Here is a 24,809-nt window from a genome sequence, read left to right as displayed (position 1 = left end):
TTAACAATTAGATGTTATTCACCAGGTTCATACGGAAATCAAAGAATAGCAGTAGGGTTAGGAAGCTCGCATCTGGCAAAGGAACCTGGGTATCCAGGGTTCTCTTCAGGTAGGCTGCTGGTGCACAGAACACAGCCCATTGAGCAGCCACCTGGGAACCGAGCGGGTGGAGGCGGAGCTTCCGATGATTGAAGGCAGGGGGAGAGGAGCTACAGAACTGTCACCAATCAGGGCTCTGCTCTGTTTTCTCCTACCGACCAATCAGGGAAATCTGCTGGCGAGGCTCTCTTTAACTCTGAGACACCTACCCTATCTTAGCCTATCAGCAGGCGCCTCTTACAAAGCATCCGCGGCGCTCACGCCCCGAGGGCGGTGCAGCCCGGTCCCAGCCGCCGACCCCTCCTCTCTGGCTCCGCCCCGCCGTGGGATGGGGCTGATTCGGTTACTCTCCGGGCTGGAGGTAGGGGCTTGGCTCCCGCTGGGCTCGTTCGTTCTGCTCCCGCTGGCTCCCGATTGTCCTTTGCGGCTGCCGCTGCCCCTGTCTCCGTGCCCCCGAGCCCGGGGCTGCAGGGTCCAGAGCGAGCGTGCCTCCCGCGGGGCACCACAGCCCAGAGCAGGTAATGGGGCGCCCGAGCTGCAGCGCCGATCGGCGCACCCGGCGCAGTGCGGGCGGTGGGTCCGTTTCCCTTGCCGCCTCCCGCCCGCCGCGAGGCGCCCGGGTCCGAGAAGCCGCGGCGGCGGCGGCACCTTGCGGAGAGGAGGGGCGGGGCCGGGCGAGGGGCAGCTGCGGGCGGGACCCCTTGGGGAGCCTGCAGGACTCCGGGCGGGGCGGCTGGGCCCTATGGAGGGCTCGGGGACGTGCAGGTGGAGGGAGAACCGCAGAGTTGAGTCAGAGTTAGGCACCCGGAGGAAAAGGACCTACTGATAAGTAGCACTAAGCTGAGCGTTTTTTTTTTTTTTTAAATTGAGAAAGGTGCCTCCTTGGGTGGTGTTAATTACACATTTTCTGGAGACAGGAGCTTTGCAGTCCTTATTTACACATTGACATTGCTTACTTATCTCTCATCTTTTAAATAAAAAAACAGCCTTTAACGTGAACTTGTTTGGGGGCTTTTCTTCAAGTGACAAGTAGACCCAGCAGGGTGACTCACCTTTGTCTGGGCTGAAGTGGGGAGCGGCGCGATCGGAACGAGGGGGAGGAATGTTAATGAGGAATGCCTGTGCGGGTTTGAAAGGCTTGTGGGGGTGGGACCTTGTTTCTATCACTCTGTCGTGGGTGAGAGTGAAATTATAGTTCTTTTTCCTTTCTCTAATTTTTTAAAACAGCATTCAATGTTTTAAAAGCCTCTTTTAAAAGTCTCTGGGTTTGGGGTTTTAGGGATACACCTGCTACGCATGCGGTAATACTTTGCAGACAAATCCTTAATCAACTAGCCGTATGGTTTGATTTACTTGGAGAGAAGCAGCTTGAGTTGCTGTTACCTTTTCTTTGATATGTTTAATGACCCTTTTTTCATTCACCATTTGTTCACAAGTGAAATGATTGGTGAAGGTCACGAGTTTTAGCAGTAATGGCACACTGAGGACTCTTGGAGCAGTGTTCTCCCCTTCCAGGTGTTCTCTCTTCTACAAGAGTGTTTCCACTGAGGTCTTTTAATTGAGAAGCTCATAGCATGGCATCAATTTTAATGTCCTACTCTCTGGAGACCAGTAGTGCTTATCATGCCCATTTCACAGATGAAAAATCCAGAAAGCCCTAGAGATGAAAGGAATTCTGCCCCAGGTTACTTAACTCCTGCATGGTTTTGTACCTTTAATGGATTTAATCCAGGATCCAGTAGGGTCCCCACCATCAAGCAAGCTCAGTTTACCGATTTGATCCTGTGTACATGAGTCAGATGGAGATGGTTATTTCCAAGTAAAGAAATATTGTCTCTTAGTTTTTTTCCTCCTAGGTTGCTAAGATAGTTTGAATAACACTAGAAAGGTAATTTTTTGCACAGGTAAAACAACCTAGTGGTGTTATGTGAAAATTTCTATTTTAAATCTTGGGAGGTGTTTCAAATTAGACAACCTTATTTATGTTTGTATCAATGGATGTAAGTACAGTTTTTTGATTTGAATTGAAATAATATGTGTAAGGCAAATATTATAAAAATGAAGTGAAATGCATTTTGGTCATGATGTATGACTTTGTTTTGGAAAATTTTTACTATAAATTTAATAGAAGCGTTGGAAATGTAAAAAATCAATTTTTCCTTAGTTGGAATAACTCAAGCAAAGGAGTGTAGGAGTTAATAGAGAGCAGGCTTAGATGGTTATTTGGGAGGAATCTCTTAAATGATGTCAGGGCTTGGGGAACTCGAGAGAATTGTTAGGTTATGTTAAATTTATTAGTCATCAGGAACATGGAAATGTCATGAATTACTGAATGGAACTGTTCTAATCTTGAAGCCATTCCTTATTTTTATGGCAGATACTTCTGATGCATGTAACATGCATGTTTTGACATAACTTATTTGTGTAGATTATAAAGCATCCTTTACACAAGCCCTATCATCTAGCTCTGATTGTGTATTTGTTTTTATATTAATGCTTTTACTTAGTTTTTCCTCTCCTGTCAGCGTATAATTTCTAGCTCCCAAGCAAAAATTTCCATAAAGAAACCTTTATTGTCTGTTAATTTGTATGGAAAGCGAGTCCTTTCTTCTGATAATCACAGCTCCTTTGCAGTGTGGGAAACTGGAAAGAGATTTAGGCTAGTTTTAAAGTAGTTGCTTGTGTGCTTATCTAGGATTTCTGTGCTTTTTAAAAAAATTAATTAGGACATGACACAACTTCCACTAGATGGTGCACTGGCTGCTGCTTATTGGAGATTTTGATCAACTTTTTTTTCTTATAGCATTTCATTGACAACAGTACAGATGTACTACAATTATTTCTGTTGTAATTGCAATTATTTCAATGAGTGATTTAAGTTAGTTTTATTAAATGAGATTATTTGCAAGGAAATGGTAGCCTAATTTAAAGTGAAGAAAATTATTAGTAATTTTAGAAATAACTTCTACCAAAGAGTTCTCTGGTTCACCCTGTGGTCAGGAACCTAGACCGGGTTGTGGATTTATTGGTCCTTATTTATGTACACTTGAATTGGTCTTTTTTTAAGTGGCTTGTGTATTATTAATATCTTATGTGAACTGTGACTAAGCTATTTGAGCATAGTTTTATGATTTGCTTTTTCTTCCATTACGGATTATTTGAAAGAACTGGTAGAATAAAGTGGATACATATAGCAAGATTACTGGATACTTGCTACGTATGAGCAAATACTTAAGTTATCCAGGCCTGTAAACATTTTTTTTTCTGTGAATGCTCACTTAATATATCTTTCTTATCTTTTAGGAGAGCATCATTTTCACCTTGCTTCACTTATGAATGAGAGAAGCTCATTCTCTTGTTGATGTGCTAGGAGCTGTTCCTCAGGCTTGTTTGCTCCTGATTGGATAGCTTGTTGAGATTGTTACAGAAGGGAGATGAGAAAACAGCTGTTACTTGCATAAAAAGCAGTGCCCATTTTAGGTAAGAAATGGCAATGTTAGTGGAGAATAAGGACTAGTTAGGAGGATTGCATTTTGTGAGATGTTTTGCAGAGAGCACTGGACTTTTCCGAGGCAGGAGAAGAATGTAAATGGGAAGGTCTTTAAGTGGTTGGTGTGCTTATTTCAGTTCCACTAAACCTTGTGTGCGGAGCAGAGCTTTAGTAATTTGTTTCTTGGAATCAGCTGTGGTTCTCAGGGAATTTGCTGGTGATTTGGGAGGAGGGGAAATAAATAGGTGCCATTCCTTCTAGGAAGGTAGCTCTCGACAGTGCTGCCAGCTTTTGGGTGAGTGTGAACTGGAAAGATGGGTGGTCAGAAGTAGCCAGTCAGATTAAAAACTTGCCTAGCGTGGGCTTCCCAGAGTTTTCTGCACCTTTAACAACTTGAATCAAGTCAATAAGAATTTTAACTCGCTTTTGTAACTAGCCCATAGTGCAAACTTGGGCTAATTAACTCTTCAGTGTTCAAATTTATGTTTTTAATATTAAGAAATAAATAGAATCCCGAACTTTGTAAAATTAATGACTTGAATATGCAAGTGAATAGCTTAAAAGAATTATCTGGCATATGGTAAGTTCTCAAATTCTGGTAGGTGATTGAATGTACTTCTGATACTGTCTTCCACTCCCTTAAAAAAAGGCTGTATTAGAAATAGGCAAACTTGAATACACATAGAGCTGTACTACTCAGATGGAGAATTTGAGTTGGGGGAGCAAAGAAGGCTCTTGGCCTAAATATTGCTTTGAAAAGAGAATGGTCAGGTAGGATGCTGTAAAGGGCTGGTTTAGGTAAGGGACAACCTGAGCACTTTTTGCTGTAATTAATATATGTGGTAAAACCAACTGATTAGCTTTACTCATGATAAAAACATGCTCTTTGTAAGACAGTGTCTCTATGTGTTTACTTAAAGCAATTTGAATTTGGGGAAATATTTGTGAGGGTTGTAACTACTTGTTTGGCATTTGGAAGTTTGTTGAAGTGATGGTGTTGAGCCAGGGATAAAACGGATTATGGAACTATGGACCAAGATTTATCAAGCTTCTGCTGATATTCAAAATAGTTTTTTCCGCTTCCTAATATGGCTTCTGATTTAACTTCTGGAGATTCAGTTTGGACCTCTGCGCTCTTTTCATGTTTGGAATTTAGCTCAGTTTCCAGTAAGACCTATGAAAGTAGACTTTTTTAGGTGGTCTACTCAGGGGACAGATGAGGCATTTTGTCAAATTTAGGGGAAGTGTTGCTGTGAGGTGGGCAATGAGGAAATGAGTTATTTTGATATGTTTAGAGTCATTTTAGATAGGATCAAAATTTTACATTTTGGGACTTTCAACATGGTAATCATTTAACATGGTAATCATTTAACATGTTATGTTAAATTGAGTATGGAAACTTTAGGCCAGTGGTTCTCAAACTTCAGCATGTCTTGGAATCTCCTGGAGGGCTTGTTAAAACTTAAGTTGAATCATCAGTTGGTCTGGGGATGGGCCCCGAGACTTTGCATTTTTAATAAATTCCAAGGTAACAGTGATGCTTCTGGTTTGAAAACCACTGAGAAGATTCTAGGGGATGTTTGACTGTAGTGGTTATGAACACAGGCTTTGAAGTTTGAAAGATCTGGATTCGAATTTGTGCCTCTTACTAGATCTTTGACTTTAGGCAAATTTCTTACCTCTATTTTCTCGTTTCTAAAGTGGAAATAATATTGTGTTGCTGTGAGTACACTGGCTGTTATCCCCACATTCTTGCTGGCTCTTGGTATTTTCTGACCTTATCATTTCAATCTGATGTAACAGATGGAGTGATGTTACTGTTCTTACTTGCAATTCTCTGATTACTAATGCAGTTGAGTATCCTGTCATATGCTTATTAGCTGTGTGGGTTTCTTTTTTGTGTGAATTGGCCTTTATAGGTTCTTTGCCTCTTGTTCTATTAGATTTTCTTATCCTCTCTTCTTTTTGCCCTTATGGGAGAGTTGTTTTTGTTTTTGTTTTTTTAAAGTATATAGTCTAGATGTTAATCTCATTGGATTTTAAGTGGTACAAATCTGTTAGCTTTTTACCTGTTTGTCAAGTTTTTTCTTTGAAATCCTTTATGGAACACAATCTTTAATTTTTTAAAATTTTGTTATAGTTAGATTCATCCATATTTTTTCACTTTCCAGGTCTTATTTAGGAAATATTTCTCCATTCTTAGTTAAGGAAGTTATGTTTCTACAGTTTGTCTCTTCCAGTTCGAATTCTTCAGTGGTTTTTGTTTTTATTTTCATTTTCATTACTACAGCTTGTTTATAGATCTTGGTATCTAAAAGTGTGAGTCCCATCTATGGTCTTTTTCAATCATATTTAAGCTGTAGGTTTCCAACCCTGGCTTTCGATTAGAATCAACTAGGAGCTTTTTAAAAACATGCTCCATTTACCCCAAATTAACTGAATTGTATTCTCTAGGGAGTAGAGCCCAGCAACTATTTATAAAAACTCCTCTGGTAATACTGATACGTAACCATGGTTGAAAGCGGATAGCAAAGGTATCTATGTCTTTTCTATAGAGTCTAAAATTTTCTTTGTAAGGCTCTTGTTTCTTCTTTGTTAGATTTATACCTAGGTATCTCAGTGTTTGTTTCTATTGTGGATGACATTTTTTTTTGTTGTATGCGTATTTTTTTTGTCCTCTAGTGTAGGGGATCCTATCTGTCTTTCTATCTATCTATCTATCTATCTATCTATCTATCTATCTATCTATAAATTAATCATCCCATGCATATATAAATTAATTAGCTAATCTTTCTATATTTAATATTTTTGGTCTTGCTGAACTCTTGCATTTTTTTTTTAAATTTTATTGGGGAATACTGGGGAACAGTGTGTTTCTCCAGGGCCCATCAGCTCCAAGTCAAGTCATTGTCCTTCAGTCTAGTTGTGGAGGGTTCAGCTCAGCTCCAAGTCCAATCACAGTTTTCAGTCTTAGTTACAGGGGCAGAACCCACCATCCCACGCAGAAATTGAACCGGCAACCTTGTTGTTAAGAGCTCGCGCTCTAACCAACTGAACTATCTGGCTGCCCCACCGGCAGCTCGTTGTCATCAATCTAGTTGTAAAGGGTGCAGCTCACTGGCCCATGTGGGAATTGAACCGGCAACCCTGTTTTTAAGAACTCATGCTCTAACCAACTGAGCCATTTGGCCGCCCCCCGAACTCTTGTATTTTAATGGCTGCTTTTTTTAATGTTCTATGAAGATGATATTATTTAAAATAATGACCATTTTTCTTCCAATTCTTATTACCTTGTCTTTTGCATGTGCCAGCAAACCAAACACACTTTTGTATTTCCTTGCCTTATTGCATTTGTCTAGACTTGTAATGATATGTTGAATAGTAGAAGATTTAGTGGCCTCTTGATTGCTTTAATACTTTAAAGTTAATTCATCTTTAGTTTCACCATTAATTGGGAGATTTCATTTTTTTTACACTTTTCTTTTTCTTTTCTATTTTAAGTGTGTTTTTCCAGGACTCATCAGCTCCAAGTCAAGTATTGTTTCAATCTAGTTGTGGAGGGCACAACTTACAGTGGCCCATGTGGGGATCAAACCGGCAACCTTGTTGTTAAGAGCTCTGCGCTGTAACCAACTGAGCTAACTGGCCATCCCAAGGAGATTTCTTTTTTTTAAGTTGTATTTGATTCCCTTTTTTGTGACTTCATTGGTTTTGAAAACTTAAGAAATAAGGACAGGATTCTCTCCCTCGTCTTGGTGAAGTAGCTGTCATAGATGGTACATTACAGTTGTATATATTGCCGTTTTTAAATTAAAAATTTGAATTATTTTTGTCAGACTTTTCCAAAGTAAGTTATATGTAATGACTCTGGTTAGTTGAAAGCCATCATGTATTTGGCAAAACAAAGTGGAATTTGTTATGCATCTTCAACTATGAATTAAAAAAAAATGTATGCAGTATATATCTACCTGGATAAATGCATAATCTCTATACATATACTAGAATATGCATATATCCTAATGCATGTATCTTAAGTGTGCAGTTCACGGAATTTTCGCAAACCAAACACACTCATGTAACCAGCACTCAGATGAAAAAAATAGAACATTAACAGGTCCCAGATACCATCCTCCTGCTCATTTCCACGACCCTGACTTATAACAGTATGGAATAATACTGGAGGTAGTTAGCGGTCTTGGTCTGTACCTTGGCTCCTGCTGGGCTCCCAACTTTTAGTGTTTTGTTCAAAGGTGAAATCATAGAATAAGGTCTTTTCTGAAAGCTCATTTGAACAAGTACAGCCTTGACCTGTCCTCCAAACCTTGGCATTGTGGTTTTCAAACGTTTGGTTTCAGTACCAATTCACACTCTTAAAAAATTATTAAGGACTGCTGTTTATGTGGGTTATACCTATCGCTGTTTCCTGTTTTAGAAACTCAAACAGGAACTATTAGAGAATTCATTGAAAAATAATCTCACGTGTTAACATAAATAATAGTTCTTTATGAAAAAATAACTATTAAAATAAAGAGTGGCATTGTGCATTTTGTACCTCTTTTTAACGTTTGGCTTAATAGAAGACAGCTGGATTCTGATTTTGATTCTGCATTTGATTTGTTGTGATTTATTGTTTGGCTGAAATAAATGAAGAAAGTTCAGCCTGATACTGACCTGCAGTAGGAAAAGAGAGGAGTATTTTAATGGTCTTTTTAGATAATTGCGAATATTCTCTTTGATATTACACCAAAGCTCTGTAGGTGACAATTTCTTAAAGTTTGGTTGCAGAGTGGAATCTGAGTCCGTATCAGTTAACTTTTCTTATTGTGTTATGTTTAAATCTACAGGCCTATCTTGCACTCGGACTCTTTGTACACATGTATGATTTGGAAAATAATGGTTCACAGATTTATATAAGTTTCCCAAATGTTGGCACATTTTATGATACTATTTGAAAAAAAAAAAATCACATTTGTTAAAATCACCAGTAATCCCATCAGAAACATCTTTAAGTATTGAGAAAGCTGTCTTGTTCCTGGTGGCAGATACAATTTTTCCAAAAACCTAATTTTTGCTTGGAAGCTTGAATTTTATCATGGGCAACAAATAGGTGTCTTCCTTAAAGCGACAGGTTTGCTTTGTTCACGTTTAAGACAATATCTACCACATACCCAACTTTCAGTACTCAGTTTGTTTTTCAGTTATTATTTCATAGTAGAATGGTATTCTATGGGGGGAAGCTGGTAGGGAAGCTTGCGAATCAGACCACTGGCACAATTTCTTTGAGACAGCCATCATGTTTCAGTGTACCGCATCAATTCTTACGTGTACTTTCTGTTTTGTCACACGGAATTTTAAAAGGAAATGGATTCAAGGGTCAAGATGTCACACAATTGTTCATTTTCACTGTTTCATCAAGGACATTCTTATGTGAAACTGACATTTTTCCCCCCTGAACTTATCGTGATGAGGATACAATGATCACTTGTACAGTTGGGGCCACTGCCTTGCTTCATGTGAAGATGCCAGCAATTTTACCCACCCTTGTTTATATTATCACCAGTGCAAATGTCAATACAGTGAAAAATCACACATAACCTTTCAGTATTATTATAAAAATAGTTTTGATGTTATGGATGTCCTGAAAGATTCTTGAGGAGCCCCAGGTTTCATGGGTCACTTTAAGAACAGCTGGCTGATAGCATCTCTGGCCAATGCCGTTGAGAGCCAGCTTGTACTAATGTGTCTCTCCTGAGGTTGCTGAACTGGATCCAGCTTCGTGGCTTGCTTAGTCCTAAAACTGTCTTCTTAGAAGCAGGGACCTGTTCCTTCTTGGCTCAGCTCTGCTGTATTTTTCCAAGTGAAAGAAAGGTTAGGAACACTCGGGAGGAAAATACTTCTGAGACCAGCAACTCCAGACCTGTATGAAACTATTAATTTTGCTGTCATATCACAATAAACACCCATAAACATGCTAATACTTGATTGACTTTCTTATCTTTTAAGATGAAGGTAATCACAAAGAGAACGTAAACATCCTGTACATTTATCAAGAAATATTTGTTTGGTAGCATCATAATTAAGAAGAATTATAACAGGTGGTAACCTGTTGTCATGCTTTGTATTTAATACAAAGTTTAGCATGTTCTTCTGTTCTTTTATTTCCTGTGAGTAGTAATCAGATCTTGATTTGATTCAGTGTCTATTTTTTTGGCAGAACTGCTTCATTGGTGGTGAAATATACGTCTAGCTGGAGTCGTGCAATGTTGATCGCTAGGTTCATGACCATTGATAATCATTCTCAAGAACCATTATTAGGGGTTTACAAAATGGTGATGTTTTAATTATTTTTCATTTATTCGAATATTTTTTTGTAAAGAGAAAATATATTATTTGAGATGTAGTTAGTATTAAAAAAGGCAGGTTAAATGTTTGATTTTTTAAAATAAATCGGTTTCCAGCACTATGATATTACACGTCAAGTCAGTTCAGGATGAATAACTTAAATTGGTTTCTCCATTGTTTTTCTTTGAAACAACAAGCTAAGTAGTACTGGTTTTTAGAAGTAAGTCAGTCCAAAGGAAACTATTGATAGTCAAGTCCTTTTGTTATATTTTGGAAGTAGCTTAATTCATTTGAAATTAAAAAATAGGGCCTGCCAGGTGGCTCAGATGGTTGGAGCACCATGCTCCTAACTCGGAGGTCGCCAGTTGCATTCCTACATGGCCCAGTGGGCTGTACTCTCTACAGCTAAGATTGTGAACAACCCCTCTCCTTGGAGCTGGGCTGCAGAAGGCTGCTGTGAGCTGCGGTGGGCTACCGTGTGCTGCCAGGATCGGCCAGCGTGAGCGGCCAGCAGCCGGCGAGAGCTACCGTGGGCTGCTGTGGAGCCGCCAACCGAGGATTGGTCACCGACTGCTTCAGCGGGGGTGGGTGGAGGGGAGCAGGGGGCGGTGGGGGGCAGTGAAAGGCTCATAATACCATCTGGGCCAGGGAGCTGTGTCCTACACAGCTAGACTGAGAAACAACGGCTTGAACCAGAGTAGGGGTGGAAGAAGGGGAAGATTAAAAAATAATAATAATAAAAAAACAATGTTAGACACGTCTTGGTGCTATTAAAGAAATTGGAATTTTTAATATTAAAACAAGACTTTTCTTGCCTCTAGGATGTTTATTGCATGTAATTACTTTCTATGTAGCTTACATTGTATTCTGAGGCTACCCATTCTGATGAGAGCAGATTCGAAAATGTGGTAAGACATCTTTGCCTTCAAGGTACTTATAGTGTAATAACGTAGGTGAAATGTTGACCATTATTTTCTGTATTTGTTACTAGCATCCTGTGGGTTGAATGATAAAAGTTATATTTGTTGCAGCATTTCCCCCCCGCCCCCTTTAAATTTTATAATGTTGAGAAACGGATGGTAGAAAATAAAGTTTTCTTTGGAAAAAAGGGAAGCAGTAGATGAAACTGATTCTGGGAGTGGCAAGTCAAATGGAGCTAGAGTATCTAATGGAATTAGGGTGAGAGAAAAAGGGCAAGCACATGCCTTCAGTCTTTAATTGTAGACTTTCACCCTGATTTCCTGCTAATGCTGAAAAGGCTTCAAACAGGTTCTGCTTCAGGACAGACCTGTTTTAAGCTGCTCCTCCCTCCCTGAATTCCTTTTCATAGTTTGAGTGATTGCTGAATACACAATACTTAGTATTCAGACATCAAATGCTATGTAAACATCTGGGTAATTTGTGAAACCTCTCCTGGGAGCTGGCTAACAGCTGTTGGTGATCAGCAGTAGGATTCTTTATAACCCGAGGTTTTCAGGTTCTCTTCCTCTGGTGCGTATGTTAGAATGGTATCTCCTTAGTAAATTACTTTATTTCATCTTTGGTGGGCATAGTGACTATGAAAGTAACCACCAAGATCTGTTCAGTTGTTTTCAGTGCAGTGTCTGAACACTTAATAAATGATAACTACAGTGATTTTGACTTGGCTTCAGTTGTTCTAGCTCAGGGGTGTCCAAACTGCAGCCCGTGGGCCCACTGCGGCCTGCAGTCCATTTTTTAGTGGCCCGCAGCAAATTCCAAAAATATATTTAGTTTACTTAAATAAACCAGGTGAAGCAATACGTACTTCACCTCGAGTGAGTGGCCCGGCTGTTTGTGTATTTTACCGCATATGGCCCTTGGTGAAAAACGTTGAAAAAAGTTTGGACACCCCTGTTCTAGCTATTTCTAATCTCCAAATGAGTTTAGAGCTGGGTAATTAAATTTTCTCTTATTTTTGCATATGGACTTAAAAAATCCTTAAGGACAGACGGTGAATGGTCTATTCTGATAAGCAGCAGTCTTGCTATACATTTTCCTGTCTGAGAGTAATTTTGGACTTAACAAAAGACTTGGGATGCTGTAACAGACGGAGAGGCTGGAGTTTACAGATCATAGCTACCATTTATTGACCCCTTACTGTATAGCAGGCACTGGGCATAGATACTCAGGCTTAATTCTCACAGCAGCCCTTTGAGTACTATTGCCATTTTTGATTTTACAAATGGATAAAACCAAGTCATGGAGAAGTGAAATACTTTGCCCTGAGTCACATGAAGTGGTAAAGCCAGGATTCAGACCCAGGCCACCCATCTCCTTATGTCAGAGACCAATGTTGGACATAATCAAATGATTTGAATTCATATTGGGGTTTTTTTTTTCTTTGATACATTTTCAATCTTTCTTTCTTTAGCTCCCTATCTTAATCTGGACGAGCACAAATCTCACCACTAAAGTGCCCTACCCCTTCACCCCCATCCCCTTAAGTATAGAAGGTTGCCCAGGAGAAGCCTGATGGTATATCAGAAATAGCCCACTGTAAACATGAAATTATACTGCGGTTTTATGTTTGGTTTAACAGATGAAAACATCACTGTCCATTGTGGATAATTGACACTCTAGAAAGATGTGTCATGTTTATGCCTACCCTTGATCCTCCACGGTGTATCTCAGTTTGAGAAACAAGTTATAGGATTTTGCAGTGATGTGATCAAACATGAAGTTTATATAATTCACTGTTGGTTATAGTGGGGGGTCCGATGGCAAGGAGGTCACTGACAGCACAGATGGACAGTGATGAGATGTTGAAGTGAGGAGTAGGGGTGGTGGGGCAGGGGTGGATTTAGCAGAGATTTGGGCAGAATGGTGGAATTGATTTGATGACTGAATATTGAGGAGCTTAGTTCTCCTATTTCTCAGACAGTTTAATTTCTCCTTGGTTTCTGCCACTGGCTTCTCTTCTTGCTCCTATCTCTTAATTGTGGGAGTGTCTTCAATCCTTGACCCACCTATTCAGGACCCCATCCCCCACAACTGAGCCTTTGCCAGTTGTCGTTGTGGTTTCAGCTATTTTTCCTGTGTGAGTGACCTCTAAACTGTGAGCCGTTCCATCGAGCTCCAGCTCAGTGAATCCACCTGAGCCCTAATTTGCTGAAGCACATTTGCAGTTGCTCAGTGCTGTGTCCTGGGTATTTGAATATCTCAGAGTTGGCATGTTTAATAATTTCAACTGCTCTTCCCTCTAAAACCAGTGAGAACATTTTTAGGTGGTGTACAAATTGGTAGGAAGAGAACATTTCCACATCCACTGTGGATTAGGCTCAGATACCTATTTAATAAGCCCAGGATACAGAACTCACCGGAAGGTGGGCGGTCACATTGGCAGGAACAGCATAAGCTGGCATTCCTTTCTCTGGCCCCTTGGTTCCCAGTGAGGCGTGCAGCTGCCTGTAATAATGTCAGGATTCCATCATGGTTCCAATAGAATGAGCAGGAACTCTTTGTGTACTTCCTTTTAGGGGAATGTTCCTAAACAGCCGGTTCTCCTAAACTTAGCTTCCTCAAGGCCCGAAGTCTCATTGTGGGAAGGAAGGGTCAATGCCTTGGAAAGTGTTTCCCCATTCTCTTCTTTGCCTTAGTCACTGAGACCTTAAGGATATCTATCTATCTATCTATCTATCTATCTATCTGTCTATCTGTCTATCTATATCTAAATATATATATATATATATATATATATATATATATATATATATATATATAAAATCTAATGATTAGGAATGTGGATTGTAAAATTAAACAGTACTTTTTAAAAACCACTTTATTGAGGTATGGTTGACATACACAAAGCTATATGTATTTAATGTACACCACTCCATGAGTTTGGAATAAATACAGGCACACCTCATTTTATTGCACTTTGCTTTATTGTGCTTCATAGATACTGTGTTTTTTTTACAAACTGCAGGCAAGATTCTCTACCAGCAAAAAGATTAAGACTGGCTTTATTGCGGTGGTCTGGCACTGAACCTGCAATATCTCCAAGGCATGTTTGTATACACCCATGAAATCATCACTACAATCTTTGCTATACACCTAGTCATCATGTCTAAAAGGTTCCTCCTGCCCTCTTTGTTATGATTATTTTTATTTTGTGAAAAGAATACTCAACATAAGACCTACCTTCAGTAGAGTTTTAAGTATACAATATAGTATGGCTAACCATAGGTGTTGTGCTGTACAGTGGATCTCTAGGATGATTCATCTTATAAAACTGAAACTTTGTACCTTTGTCTAATATTTCCACATGTCCTTTTCCCCCAGCCCGTAGCAGCCACCATTCTGCTCTTTGTTTCTATGAGTTTGACTATTTTAGATTCATCATATAATTGGTGTCATATAGTATTTTTCCTTCCTGTCTAGCTTATTTCACTTAGCATAATGCCTTCCAGGTTCATTCATTATGTCTCAAATGGCAGGATTTCCTTCTTTTTTTAAAGCTGAATAATATTCTAAACATTTTTGCATTCAAATTCCAGCTCTGCTCACTGCTGGCTTATGAACTTAGGCGAGTTATTTAATCTCTATTGCCTCAGTTTTCTTATCTGAAATAGGCTAATAATAATACCTATTTCAGATGATGGTAATGAGAATTAAACCAGGTAAAACTATAAAGCACTTAGTATAGTTCCTGGCACAAATAAAGGGTCAATTGTGGTAGTTGATCTTCATTATTAACAATATTGTTAAGTACCCCAAAAAGCGTTTTTTTCCCCCCACCTCTGCTGTCTGCTCAGTAACCAGATGCTGTCATTTTTTTTCCTTTTCACAGTGTCTCATGGTGTCGTACCTTGTTCTATAGTGTTGCTGCTACACTTAGATCAGATACTCTCATACCTTTTGTCTAGATGGCAAAACTCAGCTCTTAGGTGACTCGCTTTTATGTTTCCCCTTCATTCTGTGTGTTGCTACAGAAGTGAGCTTCCTTTTTAGAAATGGCTGTTGATTCTTTGGCTCTGGGTCTAACTTATCCTATTTGACCTTCAAAGCCTGTCCTGTTTAGTTTCATATATGGTTAGTTTCCATTACTCTTTTTTACTCTCCCTCTCTTCAGACATAGGAATGTGTTCCAAGACATCTTTTCTTTCTCTTGTTGTCTGAATTGGAATCCTGGATTGCTTCAGCAGGCACACGCCCATTTGTCTCATATGGGACAATTTGATGCTTTGTGGAGGTTGCATATGACCTCTACCTGGTCTGCGCTTTCTCTGGTCTGAAGTGATTAGGGCCTTGGTGGTTGCAGCTCCTCCCTACTGGACCCTAGCCTGCCTTTAGATCACGGGTGTCCAAACTGTGGCCCACGGGCCAACTGCGGCCCACAATCTATTGTTAATCGGCCCACAGCAAATTCCAAAAATATATTTAGTTTACCTAAGTAAACCAGGTGAAGCAATACGTACTTCACCTCGAGTGAGTGGCCCGGATGTTTGTGTATTTTACTGCATATGGCCCTTGGTAAAAAATGTTGAAAAAAGTTTGGACACCCCTGGTCTAGAGGTCTAGATTCTAAGAAATTTCATTACTCTGCTGCTGTCATTAATCTGGAGTTAAGAGTATTAGATATCACCCCAGGCTCCTTTATGCATAAGCCCTGTTTAAAGGAATTTTGTTCCTTGAACTGTTGTATCACCATATTAGTTTTTTATATCTTATTGTTCCTAAAACTAGTGTAGAGGCAGTGCACAGTAATGTTTTTCTTGTCCTAAAAATTTAAGGAATTTTGGCAGTTGCTAAAGCTCCCTGTGCTTTTGGCCTGTTTAAATGGCCTGATCTCGCTTCGCATGTTCTTCTTACCTTGGGTCCCCCCTTCTCCGTGGTTTCCCCTTCTGAGATTTTAGTACCAGCAGTCAACTGCAGTCCAAAAACATTAAATGGAACTTTCCAGAAATAGACAGTTTATAAGTTTTATATTGCAAGCCATTCTGAATAGAGTAATGAAATTTTACACCTTCCCACTTTGTTTTACCTGGGATGAGACCCATCCCTTTAGCACAGTATCCGTGCTGTATGTGATCCTTGCCTGTTAGTCACTTAGCCTCTGTTATTACAGAGACAGAGAGAGAGAAAGAGAGAGAGAACATTCATAGAACTTTTATTACAATATATTGTTATAATTCTGTTTTGTTGTTGTTGTTAATCTCTTACCGTGTCTAATTTATAAATTAAACTGTATCATAGGTATACACGTATAGTATAGGAAAAAACATAATATATATAGGGTTTGGTACTGTCCATGGTTTCAGGCATCGACTGGGAGTCTTGGAATGTATACCCCTTGGATAATGGAGGAACTACTGTAATAATAATTCTAAGGGATCATTTAGCTACAGTGTGGCTACACTTGAAATGTTTTTTTTTTTTTTTATTTGATGGGGGCGGCATTTTAAGACTCAGAAATTGAGAGGAGAAAGAATTAATACAGGTATCATTGGGGGTAGGGATCTTGCCCTTGTTATATCCTTGGCATCCATCAGGTATAAATGATTTTTGAGTAAATGCATGAATTTCTTAAAGAGCATCCTGTGTATATTTCTATAGTGAGCAAATGACTAAATCTAAAGGACTAGTAAAGAGGTTCACCTCTTGGAGGAAAAAGGAGCCACTGTGCTGCAAAATGTCTGTACTAGTGGCTGGCTTTTGAGGACAGAGTTGAAAAAGCAGTGGGAATCATGATTGGGGGGGTGGACGGAAGATGTTGGATTTATTCAGAATTGTTTTCCTTAGCTTCTTCCTTCTGGAATCTTCCTCTTAGCTTCCTTAGGAGACACTGAGGCTAGTTGCCACCACTGGGAACTTACCCGTAGTTAAGACCCACTCTATAGATGAATTTTGGGATTCAAACCAGAGTTTAGATCTGCTAATTAGGCTATTCTATTTCAAGAAATATGTTAGAAGTCCAAAATAGAAGTTGGCTGCGTGGTGAAGAAGTGAGCTTCACCCTGTTCACCCTGTAGTTACTCAGATAAGATATGTCGGGTATGTTTAGTGTGATATTTTCATTAGGTGACAGATTTGGATCCTCCCCTCCCTTTTAAAATTTATGTGACATTTCAGAAATATCGAATTGCAAAGAGAACATAATAAACACCATACGATCTTCACCCCAAATTAACAGATGTTAACATTTTGGTATATTTGTTTCAGATTTGTGTGTGTGTGTGTGTGTATGAAAGAAACAAATCATTGTAGATACAGTTGAAGTATATTTTGTCGCCCTTTCCAATTCTATTTCCCTTTCTTCCCCACATGTAATTGCTAGTATGAATTTGTGTGTATCCTTCCATCTTTTTCTAAATGTGCTTTTATATATGGTATTTCTATAATTTTAAGGACATATACAGTGTTAAATGATCATTAGCATAAACGATACACTGCATGTTTCATTCTGTTAGTTGTTTTTAAAAAATAATCTTTTCTCACAGTAGTCATACAGATACAGAGACCAAGTGACAGTTTCAATTCTAATGTTTTGTATTGTCTGCTGATGTCTTTATGTGCCTCGTTGCTAGTGTAAATCCATCATTGGTTCCCTGACATTTAATAAAAATCCTTATTTGTATGCCTTAAATTGATTAGAATTTAAAAAAATTGATACTGTTAATAAGTTGAAAGTCTAATTTTGGCCATATTTCTATATGTGTTTTAGCTGACAGTCTCAATATTTGGTGTTCCAAAAAATTGCTGCAAAGATATTGCAATGGGTGTGGAATAGTTTGCAAGGGTCGTGAGTAGGTGGCAGGGAGTTTTTGTTTTAAACTAACATATGCAGAAGTGCTGTTGCTAGGGTCACTTGGGGAACATGTCATTGTGTGGAGAAGTGTTATGTTATTAAAAGAATTTTTCTTTTTTTTGGTAACAGTTGTTAGTTTTCTATATGAAGACAATTTCCCCTTTGGTTTAAGACATACCCATAAATCTAAAATTAGTACTCAATATTAATCCAGCCTTGTTCTTCTAACCAAGCTTTGATCTCATTGCTCCCACTGTCTGTTGGATGTTTTCACCTGGGTATCTCATCTTGACCTCATTCAGAGATCTAAAATGGGAAAATAGGTCCACTTTTTCATTCACCCAAATCTTATTTATGGTACCACAAGCCTTTTCACATATCTAAGATTAGGAATTGTAGAGTCACCTTTGACTCCCAACATCTCTTTAAAGTTTCACTTTTGAACTTGCTTTCCCCCCTTGTCACTCTCTCTTGCACTGATCTATTGTATTCTAATCTCATTGCCATCATTCTAGTCTAAATATGCTCACCTCTGACCTAGGTTATTGTAGCTGCTGCTGTGGTGAATATGCAGCCTTCATTTTAACCCTGTATCCTGTTATCAGATTTTAAAGTATTATAGCTTGCATTACATTATTTTCGAAGAGGACTTCTTCCCGTGGCCTTTTAAGGGCTTTGAAGTTGCTATATTCAGACCCCAGTTCTACCACTTAGCAACTACCTGTATGACCTTGAATAAGTTGTAAATGTTTCTGGGACTCAGTTTCCTCATATGTAAAACTGAGGCAGTAATAATAGTATGTGTTTAGGTTACAGGGTTGCAGTGAGGAACCTCAAGATAGGCAGACCTCAAGATATTGTGGGTTTGTTTCCAGAACACTGTAATAAAGTGAGTCCTAATCTTTCTGCTGGTAGAGTGTCTGGCCATATATATATAAAGCAAAGAACAACAGAAAAACACAAATGGCAACATCTCTGAAACACAATAAAGCGAAGCGTGCCTTTATACTTAAAGTCCAGTGGCAGGGCTATTACTCCTAATATCAAGTCTTAATCCCTTTCCCCAGATTTCATTGTTCTTCATATTGTGCTAATCTCTAAGTATTCAGCTTTGACCTTTTAATAATATAGACCTGTGGTGTAATCAGATCAGTCTCTTTGGCCTTTTATTCCCCTCCCTCCGAATCAAATCACATAGACATATGCCCCTGTAAATACACATCTCACATGATCGGGTACTTCCATAGGTTTTCATCTAGAGTGTCTTCTTTTTTATTTTCTACCCATCCTTTAAAAGCCAACTCAAAGACCTTTTCTGTTTTTGGTTGTTTGATTGTTTTTGGCAACACTAACTTACAGCAATGTATTATTTTGTTTAGAAAGTGCCATCTTGTTTGTTTACTACCTTGTATGTAGAAGCTATTTCCTTATCTCAGTTATAAGTCCCATCTGGGATGGGTCCCTATTTTGAACTACTCTTGCAGCCTAACCGATGCTAAATATTTAGTGTTGACTTCATAAAGCTTGCTGCTTGGTAATGTTCAATGGGGTAAAAATCACGTGACAGTCTTTTTGGTCAGGAATACTTAACACACACACACACACACACACACACACACACATATATATGGCTTTGATTATTTGTGCAGGGATGGTATTAAAAATATGTGAGGTCTAACGATTGCAACAAATGCAGAACTTTAAGTTAATGCGAAGAATAATTGTGTTCTGGTGGAGAGGAACTTCTTTCATTGCGTTAGTGTTCTTGATGCCTTTTCCCTTAAAGTAAACAGAAGACGTCTTTGCTTTCATAGTGTCTAAATGCTTATCGCTTAAGCATTAGGGTAGATGTGGGTGAGTGAACTGGAATGTGAGGGTGGGTAGAATTTTCGTAGTTCACTGAACTTACACTTCCATAGGAGAGGCTGTGCTGAGTAATTGCTTATCTGTGTTTCCAGATACCTTGTAACTGTTTCAATAAAGAGGTCACCTAAGAAATCTGGACAAAATACATTGATCTGAATGCTTTGAATCTTTCTTGGCTGTGATCTTTTTCTAGATAGTCTTCTTTTGTAATTGTACCAGAAGACACAGAAGACTTCCTGGTTAATATAGAGCACATCGACTTAACAGTCTTTCAGACTATTCCAGATTCCTTTTGACCTGTTAATAGCAGATAATTTTGTTTAGCGTATAAAATGACATTTTGGGTTGTTCCACTTGGCCAATAATAAATTCATAATTTTTCATAAGAAATAGTAATAGGTGAGTAAGATTTAATAAGTATATTAAATTGAAATAATTATATGAAACTACAATAAGTCAATTAAATAAAAAAATGAAACTTCTTCAACATCAGCATCCATATATCGTTTCCCCTTCCCACTCTTTCTTTTTAAAAATTTCTTCATATGTTTTTAAAAATAAGAGTGTATATAAACTTAAAATCCAAGCAAATCTTCATGAAAACTCATTTAATGAAATGGCGAAATCTAGTTGAAGAAGTCATTTCCCTATACGTATCTGATTATTTATCAGCAGTTGCTATTGCAACAAAATTATTTTCTAGAGGTGTTTCCAGCTTTTAAATAGTTGTAAATAACAATCCTATAAATATATCACCTCTTTTTCTAATTTGAGGATCTAGGACTATCTTACATTACCTCTGTTCGTTATTTTATATACAGACATATATATATATATATATAAATATATATACACATATTTAATATATGTACAGATATAAATAAAGCTTTAAAAAGTAAAATGCATACAGAAAGTGCTCATGTAAGTATATAGTTTGATGAATTCTCACAAATTTGACACACCTGTATAAATGGCACATATTAGAGTATATTTTACAAATAATGTTCCTTGGTTTGTGCAGAAGAAGCGTTGATCTAAGTCATGAATCTAAAGTTCATTTAAGTTGATTGAAGATGTCTGATTATTCCTGCCTCAGGTATGTTTCCAACTTAGATGATCAGAGTCAAGCTATATGGAATAGAACATTGGGGTCTTGATCACCCATTGTTCTGCTTAATGTTCAGTCGAGAATCTTGACCTTGCCTCCTTTAGCTTCTCCAAAGCTGAGGTGACCTGACTTTTTATTCAAGTCTGCACTGTTGTTGGCTTTACACAAGAATCTTAGCCCTACTCAGACTTCTTGCTAACGCAGATGGTTTCGTATTGGTCCACCAGCTTCAAACAGGTGCTTTCCAGACGTTTCCCAGGGAGTACAAACAGGTGCTCCCTGTCATTCAATAGTTATCAAAGTTTTGTTTGAAAGAACCAATGTTTAAGTATGAGTGTTTATAGATCATACATTATACTAGATATTTTAAAATACATTTCTGGATCAAACTAGATTAACAAAAGAACAGCAAACTTATATCAGGTTTATTGACATACTAACAGACTTTTACTGAATTGTTTGTTGGTATGATATTAGTGGGTGTTGTCTTGGGCAGCACTGGGGAAATTTCCCAGAGGTGTTACAGATTTGTTGGCCCCATCATCTAATATTTTGCTTTCTTAAGTAAAAAGATGGGTTTCAGACTCTATGGCTGTTATCTGTTCTTAAGTGAAATATTCTGCAGGTATTTCTGCTCCTTGAATAAAAAGTCAGCTCACCTCAGCTTTGGAGAAGCTAAAGGAGGCAAGGTCAAGATTCTCGACTGAACATTAAGCAGAACAATGGGTGATCAAGACCCCAATGTTCTATTCCATATAGCTTGACTCTGATCATCTAAGTTGGAAACATACCTGAGGCAGGAATAATCAGACATCTTCAATCAACTTAAATGAACCTTAGATTCATGACTTAGATCAACGCTTCTTTATAAAAAGATAGCCAGAACATCTGCAAAGAGGGAAAGGCACATTGCAAATCCTTTTTAAATCTCTTTTGCTTAGAAACCATATTTGTGAGCTCTTTTGTATCTCTGAATTATTTTGTGCACATGAAAATATTTTTAATTTTTTTATGGACCTCATTATTTTTTAATAGCAGTTTTAGGTTCACAGCAAAATTGAGGGGAAGGTACAGAAATTTCCCATATACTCTGTACGCTCCCTCCCCACAGACATGCGTAGCCTTCCCCACTGTCATCCGAGAGAGGTACATTTGTTACAATTGGTGAACCTACATTGACACATTTTTATCACCCAATGTCCGTAGTTTAATTAGGGTTCGCTCTTGATGTACATTTTTTGGGTTTGGATAAATTTATAATGTATCCATCATTATGGTGTCGTACAGAGTATTTTCACTGCCCTAAAAATCCTCTCTGTTTCACCTATTAAACCCTACCTCCTAACTGCTGGTAACCACTGATCTTTTTACTGTTTCCATAGTTTGCCTTTTCCAGAATGTCAGATAGTTGGAATCATACAGTATGTACCTTTTCCAGATTGGCTTCTTGCACTTAGTAATTAAGTTTCCTCTATGCCTTTTCATAGCTTGATAGCTCATTTTTTTTCTTAAGCTCTGAATAATATTCCAGTGTCTAGATGTACCACAGTTTACTTATCTATTTACCTACTGAAGGACATCTTGGATGCTTCCAAGTTGGGGTGGTTATGAATAAAGCTACTATAAACATTCTTGTACAGGTTTTTGTGTGGACAGAAGTTTTCAACTACTTTGGGTAAATACCAACAAGTTTGATTGCTGGACTATATGGTAAGAGTATGAGGTCTGACAGTTAAGTTTGTGAACTCATCCTAGAAAAAGTGCTACATACCTCATTGCTGAATATCACTATGATCACCTTTGAAATACTCCCCTTGGGAAGCTATGCACCGAAACCAGCACCTAGTCCACCCTGCGAAGCAGTTTTGGAACTCTTTTTTTGGAATGGCCATCAGAGCTGTCATCGTATTACCCTTGATGTCTTGAATGTCATCAAAATATCTTCCTTTCAATATTTCCTTTATCTTTGGATAAAGAAAGAAATTATTGGGGGCCAGATTAGGTGAGTAGGGAGCGTGTGCCAATACAGTTATTTGTTTACTGGCTAAAAACTCCCTCACAGACATCATATGTCATTAGGGAAATGCAAATTAAATGAGATACCACTACATACTCATATGAATTTCCAAAATTTGGAACACGAACACCACCAACCAAATGCTGGTGAGAATGTGGAGTAACAAATTCTCATTCACTGCTGGAGGGAATGCAAAATGGTACAGCCACACTGAGTAGTTTCTTACAAAATTAAACATACAAGGTGGGACAATTAAGTTTGCAAACTTGTTGCAATGATGTTGCTAACCTTTTTTGATATCAGAGGGATTAGTCATTATGTATTTGTACCAACTGGACAAACACTTAACCAAGTTTACGATTTGGAAGTGCTGAAAAGGCTGCGTGAAAAAGTTTGACAAAAAAGGACCTGACCTTTTCGCCAACAATTCATGGCTCTTGCATCACGACAATGCACCAGCTCACACGGCACTGTCTGTGAGGGAGTTTTTAGCCAGTAAACAAATAACTGTATTGGGATACCCTCCCCACTCACCTAATCTGGCCCCCAATGATTTCTTTCTTTACCTGAAGATAGAAGAAATATTGAAAAGAAGACATTTTGATGACATTCAGGACATCAAGGGTAATATGATGACAACTCTAAAGGCCATTCCAGAAAAAGAGTTCCAAAATTGCTTTGAAGGTTGGACTAGGTGCTGGTGTTGATGCATAGCTTCCCAAGGGGAGTCCTTCGAAGGTGACTGTAGTGATATTCAGCAGTGAGGTATGTAGCTCTTTTTCTAGGATGAGTTTATGAATTTAATTGTCCAACATCGTATACTGAAACTCTCAGGAAAGCAGATTGAATGCAGAGTAATAAGAGTGATGTCATTGTTAGGTACGGCAGGAGGAATGAGTAGCTGGAGACTGAAATTGGTCTATTAGAATTTATTTGGAGTGTTTGAGTTGCGGGAGGTCAGGCTAGAAAAGACCATAACCACCCCGAGCAAAAAGGGGTGTGGAATTTTATAGGAGGGGGTACAGGAGGTTGTTTCCCCTTCAGTGCTTCAGGGGGTTTTCGTTGCAGTGTCTCTAGCAACCAAGGGTTTTGGGGCTTGAGCAAGCCCTCCGGCTCCACATCCTGGCCCACAGGCTTCCTTCGGGACTGCCTAGACCCTCTGATTATAAGCCCCTAGGAGACAAAGTACAAACCAAGATAGGATAAGATGGTTTCTATATTCCAGGCGACTTCTCCAGGCCTAAGGCAAACACAAGCAGGCAGGTACAAGGCACAAAGAAGGCAAGATGGTTTTTAAGATTTCCTGTTCCTGGCCTAAATATGGCCTAACAAATTCCCCCTCAGGGTTTGATAACTATTCTTAGGAAAAGGGATGGTGGTCCATCTTCTGTAATTGCTTCCTACTGAGTGGGGTTGTCTATCAGGGTCCCTAATTAGAGTTTCAGGTGAGGGGGCTGTAATGGTGTTCTTGAAGGGCATGGTGAAAGCAATTTGCCTGCCGATAACTTCATCTATGGTTTTCTGTATAAAGTTCATTTTGACAGGCTGAATAAAGGGTTTGGTACACAGCTCAGTTGGTGTCCATGAAGCCCCCCTGTCAAAGGCCAGTTCCCAGAAACTTGTCCAGCACATACCTGTGAGGTCTTATTACTCATGTGGTCTGTTGCTTACGTATTGCCACCTTCATGTCCCCTGTCCGAGTGCAGGTATAATTGTCTGGTGGGGTGTCTAGCTGGGGTCCCTTTGGCTGGTCCAGCTTCTGTTGTTTTTGTTGGTCTATGTCCTGGGTTGCTGACTCCAGAGCGCTTTTAAGCCTAGATAGGTAAATCCAAGAAAGTATTCCTAACAGTTTGGCTGCTGTGGGGGTTGTTAGGATGACCTGATAGGCTCCTTCCCATTTGGGATGGAGGAGGCGGACTTGATCTGGGGGAACCTTCAAGAGGACCCAGTCCCCCAGTTTAGAGGAGGTGCTGCAATTTCAATTCCAGCCTGAGGTTTGGGGAGGAATGTATCAGCATGGTAGTGGAGGAGGTGCCGGGTGAGAGAAAGGGTAGGGAGGTAATCACCAAGGAGAGGAGAAGAGGAAGGGGTATGTTGCCAAGGAGGAAAGGGCGACCAT

At 39.0% G+C, this 24,809-nt stretch overlaps 1 protein-coding gene across 7 annotated transcripts in view; it reads left to right on the top strand.

Annotated features, from left to right (window-relative positions):
- Nucleotides 1-414: 414 nt before the first annotated feature.
- MPP7 (MAGUK p55 scaffold protein 7) overlaps nucleotides 415-24,809 on the top strand; it is a 251,426-nt gene continuing 227,031 nt past the window's right edge. For all 7 annotated transcript variants that reach the window (XR_013994073.1, XR_013994074.1, XM_081060817.1 and 4 more), the window contains exon 1: nucleotides 415-617. The gene's annotated coding sequence lies outside the window, so the exon portion shown is untranslated. The remainder of the gene's footprint in view (nucleotides 618-24,809) is intronic.

Source organism: Rhinolophus hipposideros, assembly GCF_964194185.1.
Source record: "Rhinolophus hipposideros genome assembly, chromosome: 1".
Taxonomy (NCBI): Eukaryota; Metazoa; Chordata; class Mammalia; order Chiroptera; family Rhinolophidae; genus Rhinolophus; species Rhinolophus hipposideros.
The sequence above is the reverse complement of the archived record's forward strand: the minus strand, read 5'-3'. Positions and strand labels throughout refer to the sequence as shown.